The sequence below is a fragment of the Nomia melanderi genome, unplaced genomic scaffold (genome assembly GCF_051020985.1).
Source record: "Nomia melanderi isolate GNS246 unplaced genomic scaffold, iyNomMela1 scaffold0363, whole genome shotgun sequence".
Lineage (NCBI taxonomy): Eukaryota > Metazoa > Arthropoda > Insecta > Hymenoptera > Halictidae > Nomia > Nomia melanderi.
The window spans coordinates 10,001-17,500 of record NW_027475478.1 but is presented as its reverse complement, the minus strand read 5'-3'; the positions used below and the strand labels follow the sequence as shown (position 1 = coordinate 17,500).

The 7,500-nt window shown below is 49.5% G+C and overlaps 1 non-coding gene across 1 annotated transcript; it reads right to left on the bottom strand.

The window, feature by feature from the left end:
- Positions 1–2,029: 2,029 nt before the first annotated feature.
- Positions 2,030–2,184, bottom strand: LOC143176080 (5.8S ribosomal RNA). The gene has a single exon (XR_013000677.1). It is a non-coding gene; the product is annotated as a 5.8S ribosomal RNA (ribosomal RNA).
- Between the last annotated feature and the right edge of the window lie 5,316 nt (positions 2,185–7,500).

The following is a 7,500-nucleotide window of genomic DNA, read 5'->3' as shown; positions in this document are numbered from 1 at the left end:
CAATCGAATTTCATAAAAATCGCTCAAAGGCAAAAAAAACAAAGTCTAGAGGAGAGTGCGTTCGAACACAACAATATTCATATTATAACGTATATAAATGATAAATATACCGCGACACGCGCGACTCCGTATCGTCGCGAAAAATCGTTCGCGAACGCGTCTTATGCGCCTCACCAGTGGTCTCTGCTGCGTCGCGTGTCTATATTCTCTTTTTACACTCTTCTCCTTCTTCTATCACATTTTACTCGATCGCGAAAAAGACTCTCGCTAGACGATCTCGCGCTCCGGTTAACTTTAACGCCCGTCCGAGAAGAATTTTCGGGGACTGGACGACCGAAGCGGATCTCGCGCGGTCTCGCGATCGACAGTGAAGAGAAGTGCAGAAGAGGAAAAGAAGACACGACAAACACACACCATGGGGCGACCGACGCGTTCGTTTCAACGCTTTCGCACAAAGTCGGCGGCGGTTATATATTTATATCATTATATTCCGGCGGACGGGACGCGACGTTCGAAAGCCTCGCCAAAGAGGAGCTCCTGCCTCTTCCTCTCTCTTTTCTACGAGAAAAGATAAACGTATTTTACGGGGATACGGAAACGTTACCACGTGGTGTCACACACGATCGTCCGTCTCTTCTCTATAGCAGAAACCGATAAAAATACACCTCCCGAAAGAGAGTATATGGTGATTCTTTTTATATATATATATATTTCGAAATACAACTGAACGTGGCGGAAGCGCACGGTGGTGGTCCAGCGAGGACACGCGACGACGGGGAATAAGAACTATTCGACCCGTTACGAATACGCATGCTCGTCCCGCACGATTTTAACACACACCGTGTTTTTCTCCAGTCGTCAAAGCGTTCGTGCGTCGAATTCGAAAAATAAAAAAAAAAGAAAAACACCTTTTCTCTCTCTCGGGGTAAAAGAGTCGATGTGTATTGTGTATAAAGGTTCTGCGAGAAGTCTCGTTTTGACGTGTGTTCCGCCGATAACGACGATCCTCCGAAACGGGGATACAGAAACGTTACACCTCACAACACGATCTCCGTCTCTTCTCTATAGCAGAAACCGATAAAAATACACCTCCCGAAAGAGAGTATATGGTGATTCTTTTTATATATATATATTTCGAAATTCAACTGAACGTGGCGGAAGCGCACGGTGGTGGTCCAGCGAGGACACGCGACGACGGGGAATAAGAACTATTCGACCCGTTACGAATACGCATGCTCGTCCCGCACGATTTTAACACACACCGTGTTTTTCTCCAGTCGTCAAAGCGTTCGTGCGTCGAATTCGAAAAATAAAAAAAAGAAATACACCTTTTCTCTCTCTCTCGGGGTAAAAAGAGTCGATGTGTATTGTGTATAAAGGTTCTGCTGCGAGAAGTCTCGTTTTGCCGTGTGTTTCGGTAACGACGATCCTCCGAAACGTACATCTCATTCGTAAGAGAGGAAGAAAACAATCTCCCTGGGGCCAGTCGGTAATATACCGACATACGACGTGTCGTGCACATCCGTCTCACGCACGGTATACAAAATATGAATAAAACGTGTGTAGTCTCTCTCTCTCTCGACTTCTTAATATTTTCTTTCACCTCTGACGCATCATTTCAGGTGACGTCGGGAGCGCGGGAAAAAAAATTTTTCTAAACACACGAAACCGTTCATCTCACGAACAGCCGAAAAAGTTGTCGCTCAGATCCATATCGCAGTGGAGCGGTATCCGCGGGCGGTCGTAATTGAACGACGCACGACGCCGCGAACACTCACGCGAGTCCATACAAACGATTCCGATCGTTTTGCAACAACTAGAACGTACACTGTCCGTGAAATTCACAGAATTTTCGCGTGTCCGCGACAAACGCCGACGAGACACCCATCGTTCGCTCGTACGTAGCATCCTTCTCTTAACCCGACTCAGAAACGTTCTTTGCGCCCTTCGGTAAAAAAACGTTCGATCCGAAGAGGTGAACGACGGCGGGGATTTGACAGAGCTACGCAAGCAGTGTATGGTACGTAAACGACCCTCAGCCAGGCGTGGTCCAGGAATTGTATCCGTGGACCGCAATGTGCGTTCGAAATGTCGATGTTCATGTGTCCTGCAGTTCACACGTTGACGCGCAATTAGCTGCGTTCTTCATCGACCCACGAGCCAAGTGATCCACCGTTCAGGGTAATCGTATAAATTTTATATTTCACATATATAATTTTATTCTCATTTGTTCGACCTAATATCTCTCTTCTTTCAAAGAGAAGATAAAAGTTGATACCTGAATCTCCGACCAGCGCGCGAAGGAGATTCAGGCGTCGCCTTGGAGACGACACCGAAGCCTTTCGAGACGAAAAACGTTCAAGTAATATGTATATATTTCTCGACGTTCCGGGCGTATAGTGCATTCAAAAACCCGCGAAAGACGCAGAAGACTCGCACGCGTGGAAACGACGGGGATATATTTTGTATCCTACCCGATACTGAATCCATCGCGTGCAGTCGACCCTCGCGTTCTTCCGATCAGACGCATCTATTGTTGCGCGCATGTTTTCGCGTCGCATCGCGCGAAACGTTGCACGAATCGTACCGATCGATCGATTGAAAGCAAATAATGAAAAAAGACTTCACAGCTGGCTCTTTGCCGGTCATTCGTCCCATGTTATCTCTTGCCGCGAAATTGGCGCGCAAGAGTTGGGTGTCAGACGCGCGGCTTTAAAACGAGCTTCACGGCCGGTCCCTTCGTTACCGCTTTCGTTCTTTCTCTCGGAACGACCATGAACGAACACGACGAGCGACGCTACGGCATACACACGTCCACGGATTCGATTAAAAAAACAGACTTCACAGCTGGCTCTTTGCCGGTCATTCGTCCCATATTATCTCTTGCCGCGAAATTGGCGCGCAAGAGTTGGGTGTCAGACGCACGGCTTTAAAACGAGCTTCACGGCCGGTCCTCTCAATTCCGTGTACGGTACACGCAAGATGCGGGTTCCACTTCCAGACTACCCGGTCCCTTCTCTCTACGAGAATCGATAGTAGAAGAACGGCTCGAAAACGCGTCTCAGAGACTAGGGGAAAAGAAGCGGTATGCGAGCGAAACGAAAACGCATTATGGAAACGTCGCGAAACAATGTTCGACGGTTGCTCGGTTCCAATCGTGCGGCCGTTTCAATTTCTCGTGCGCTTCACCGTCCCTCCGTAACTCTGGCCGATCGCGTATACCGAAGAGCCGACACGCGCAAAAACCACAGGCATTGTATACTGTATATATATATGTTACAGTCACAGCCTTCGCGCGTTTTACTCTCCGACGCGGGGTTTCCACGACGAAAGAGAGACAGTTTCGTGGCGGGTGACTCGGCCGAATCGCTACGACGGGTATTTCTATTATAGAACGAATCATCGCCACCCTTTACCAGTGCCCGACGAAGGAATCACAAGGTCATCTGGAGTTTACAATGCCAGCGACGGTAATTCCAACGAAGACCCGATAAGTCAACTCATCGTTCTATTTCTCCCCGTACAGAAAAGCGAATCGACGCTAACGCACCTCGCGCAAGCACGAACGTTCTCTTCGCGTGGATCATCCCATCGTCGAAAGATGTAAAGACGCATTGGAGATCGTGGTCTCTGGCGGGCTCATTGCACGCCCCACTGCATATCTTTCCTCGAATCGAGAATGATTCGTCCACTAAGGCTGCGAAACTACGCGTCGAGGAAACTAGGGGAAAGAAGCGGGATGCGAGCGAAACGACAATACATTATGGAAACGTCGCGAAACAATGTTCGGCGGTTGCTCGTTTCCTCCTGCGGACGTTTCATTGCTCGGGCGCTTCACGTCCCTCCGTAACCTTCGCGCGATCGCGTGCCCCGGAGAGCCGGCAACCGGTGAACCACAGGCGTATAAACTATAGTCTTCTATAGCAAGCCTTCGGCGGTTACTCTCCGACGCGGGGATTCCACGACGAGAGAGAATTTCGTGGCGGGTGACATCGGTCGAAACGCTACGACGGGTATTTCTATTATAGAACGAATCATCGCCACCCTTTACCAGTGCCCGACGAAGGAATCACAAGGTCATCTGGAGTTTACAATGCCAGCGACGGTAATTCCAACGAAGACCCGATAAGTCAACTCATCGTTCTATTTCTCCCCGTACAGACAAGCGAATCAACGCTATCGCACCTCACGCATGCACGAACGTTCTCTTCGCGTGAATCGTCCCATCGTCGAAAGATATAGCCGCTTGGAGATCGTGGCCCATCAAGTTCTTCCGTAACTCCTGCGCGATCGCGTACCCCGGAGAGCAGGCAACCGGTGAACCACAGGCGTATAAACTATAGTCTTCTATAGCAAGCCTTCGCGTTTACTCTACGACGCGGGGATTCCACGACGAGAGAGATTTTCGTGGCGGGTGACACGGCCGAATCGCTACGACGGGTATTTCTATTATAGAACGAATCATCGCCACCCTTTACCAGTGCCCGACGAAGGAATCACAAGGTCATCTGGAGTTTACAATGCCAGCGACGGTAATTCCAACGAAGACCCGATAAGTCAACTCATCGTTCTATTTCTCCCCGTACAGAAAAGCGAATCGGCGCTATCGCACCTCACGCAAGCAGGAATGATCTCTTCGCGTGGATCGTCCCATCGTCGAAAGATGTAAGACGTACAGAAATCGTGGTCCATCACGATTATTCGTAACTCTCCGAGTCGCGTATCTGAGAGTAGGACAAACGGAGAACCACAGGCATAAATAATACTATATGTTTCTTATATAGTTAGCCTTCGCGTTTTACTCTCCGACATGGGGATTCCACGACGAGAGAGAGTTTCGTGGCGGGTGTCTCGGCCGAATCGCTACGACGGGTATTTCTATTATAGAACGAATCATCGCCACCCTTTACCAGTGCCCGACGAAGGAATCACAAGGTCATCTGGAGTTTACAATGCCAGCGACGGTAATTCCAACGAAGACCCGATAAGTCAACTCATCGTTCTATTTCTCCCCGTACAGAAAAGCGAATCGACGCTATCGCACCTCGCGCGAGCACGTAACTACTCTTCGCGTGGATCGTCCCATCGTCGAAAGATGTAAGACGCACGGAAATCGTGGCCCATCAACGTTTTTTTGTAACTCTGCCGATCGCGTATCACAGAGCCGAGACGCACATACCACAGGCGTATAATACCGTTTTCTTTCGTATGGTAAGCCTTCGCGTTTACTCTTCGGCGCGGGGTTTCCACGTCGAGAGAGACATTCGTGGCGGGTGACATCGGTCGAAACGCTACGACGGGTATTACTATTATAGAACGAATCATCGCCACCCTTTACCAGTGCCCGACGAAGGAATCACAAGGTCATCTGGAGTTTACAATGCCAGCGACGGTAATTCCAACGAAGACCCGATAAGTCAACTCAACGTTCTATTTCTCCCCGTACAGAAAAGCGAATCGACGCTGTTGCACCTCACGCAAGCACGAACGTTCTCTTCGCGTGGATCGTCCCATCGTCGAAAGATGTAAGACGCACGGAAATCGTGGCACATCACGTGTTTTCGGAACTCTGTCGACCGCGTATCTCAGAGACGACGCGCGCGAACCACTGGCATATACTATTATATATCGCGTTTTACCCTCCGACGCGGGGATTCCACGACGAGAGAGAGTTTCGTGAGCGGGTTGACTCGGAAGAAACGCTACGACGGGTATTTCTATTATAGAACGCATCATCGCCACCCTTTACCAGTGCCCGACGAAGGAATCACAAGGTCATCTGGAGTTTACAATGCCAGCGACGGTAATTCCAACGAAGACCCGATAAGTCAACTCAACGTTCTATTTCTCCCCGTACAGAAAAGCGAATCGACGCAATCGCACCATACGCGTGCACGTAAACAACTCTTCGCGTGGATCGTCCCATCGTCGAGAGACGTAAGTTTTCATAGTATGAATTCGCGTTTTACTCTCCGACGCGGGGATTCCACGACGAGAGAGAGTTTCGTGAGCGGGTTGACTCGGAAGAAACGCTACGACGGGTATTTCTATTATAGAACGCATCATCGCCACCCTTTACCAGTGCCCGACGAAGGAATCACAAGGTCATCTGGAGTTTACAATGCCAGCGACGGTAATTCCAACGAAGACCCGATAAGTCAACTCAACGTTCTATTTCTCCCCGTACAGAAAAGCGAATCGACGCAATCGCACCATACGCGTGCACGTAAACAACTCTTCGCGTGGATCGTCCCATCGTCGAGAGACGTAAGTTTTCATAGTATGAATTCGCGTTTTACTCTCCGACGCGGGGATTCCACGACGAGAGAGAGTTTCGTGAGCGGGTTGACTCGGAAGAAACGCTACGACGGGTATTTCTATTATAGAACGCATCATCGCCACCCTTTACCAGTGCCCGACGAAGGAATCACAAGGTCATCTGGAGTTTACAATGCCAGCGACGGTAATTCCAACGAAGACCCGATAAGTCAACTCAACGTTCTATTACTCCCCGTACAGAAAAGCGAATCGACGCAATCGCACCATACGCGTGCACGTAACAACTCTTCGCGTGGATCGTCCCATCGTCGAGAGACGTAAGTTTCATAGTAAGCCTTCGGCGTTTTACTCTCCGACGCGGGGATTCCACGACGAGAGAGAGAGTTTCGTGAGCGGGTTGACTCGGAAGAAACGCTACGACGGGTATTTCTATTATAGAACGCATCATCGCCACCCTTTACCAGTGCCCGACGAAGGAATCACAAGGTCATCTGGAGTTTACAATGCCAGCGACGGTAATTCCAACGAAGACCCGATAAGTCAACTCAACGTTCTATTTCTCCCCGTACAGAAAAGCGAATCGACGCAATCGCACCATACGCGTACACGTAAACAACTCTTCGCGTGGATCGTCCCATCGTCGAGAGACGTAAGTTTTCATAGTATGAATTCGCGTTTTACTCTCCGACGCGGGGATTCCACGACGAGAGAGTTTCGTGAGCGGGTTGACTCGGAAGAAACGCTACGACGGGTATTTCTATTATAGAACGCATCATCGCCACCCTTTACCAGTGCCCGACGAAGGAATCACAAGGTCATCTGGAGTTTACAATGCCAGCGACGGTAATTCCAACGAAGACCCGATAAGTCAACTCAACGTTCTATTTCTCCCCGTACAGAAAAGCGAATCGACGCAATCGCACCATACGCGTGCACGTAAACAACTCTTCGCGTGGATCGTCCCATCGTCGAGAGACGTAAGTTTTCATAGTATGAATTCGCGTTTTACTCTCCGACGCGGGGATTCCACGACGAGAGAGAGTTTCGTGAGCGGGTTGACTCGGAAGAAACGCTACGACGGGTATTTCTATTATAGAACGCATCATCGCCACCCTTTACCAGTGCCCGACGAAGGAATCACAAGGTCATCTGGAGTTTACAATGCCAGCGACGGTAATTCCAACGAAGACCCGATAAGTCAACTCAACGTTCTATTACTCC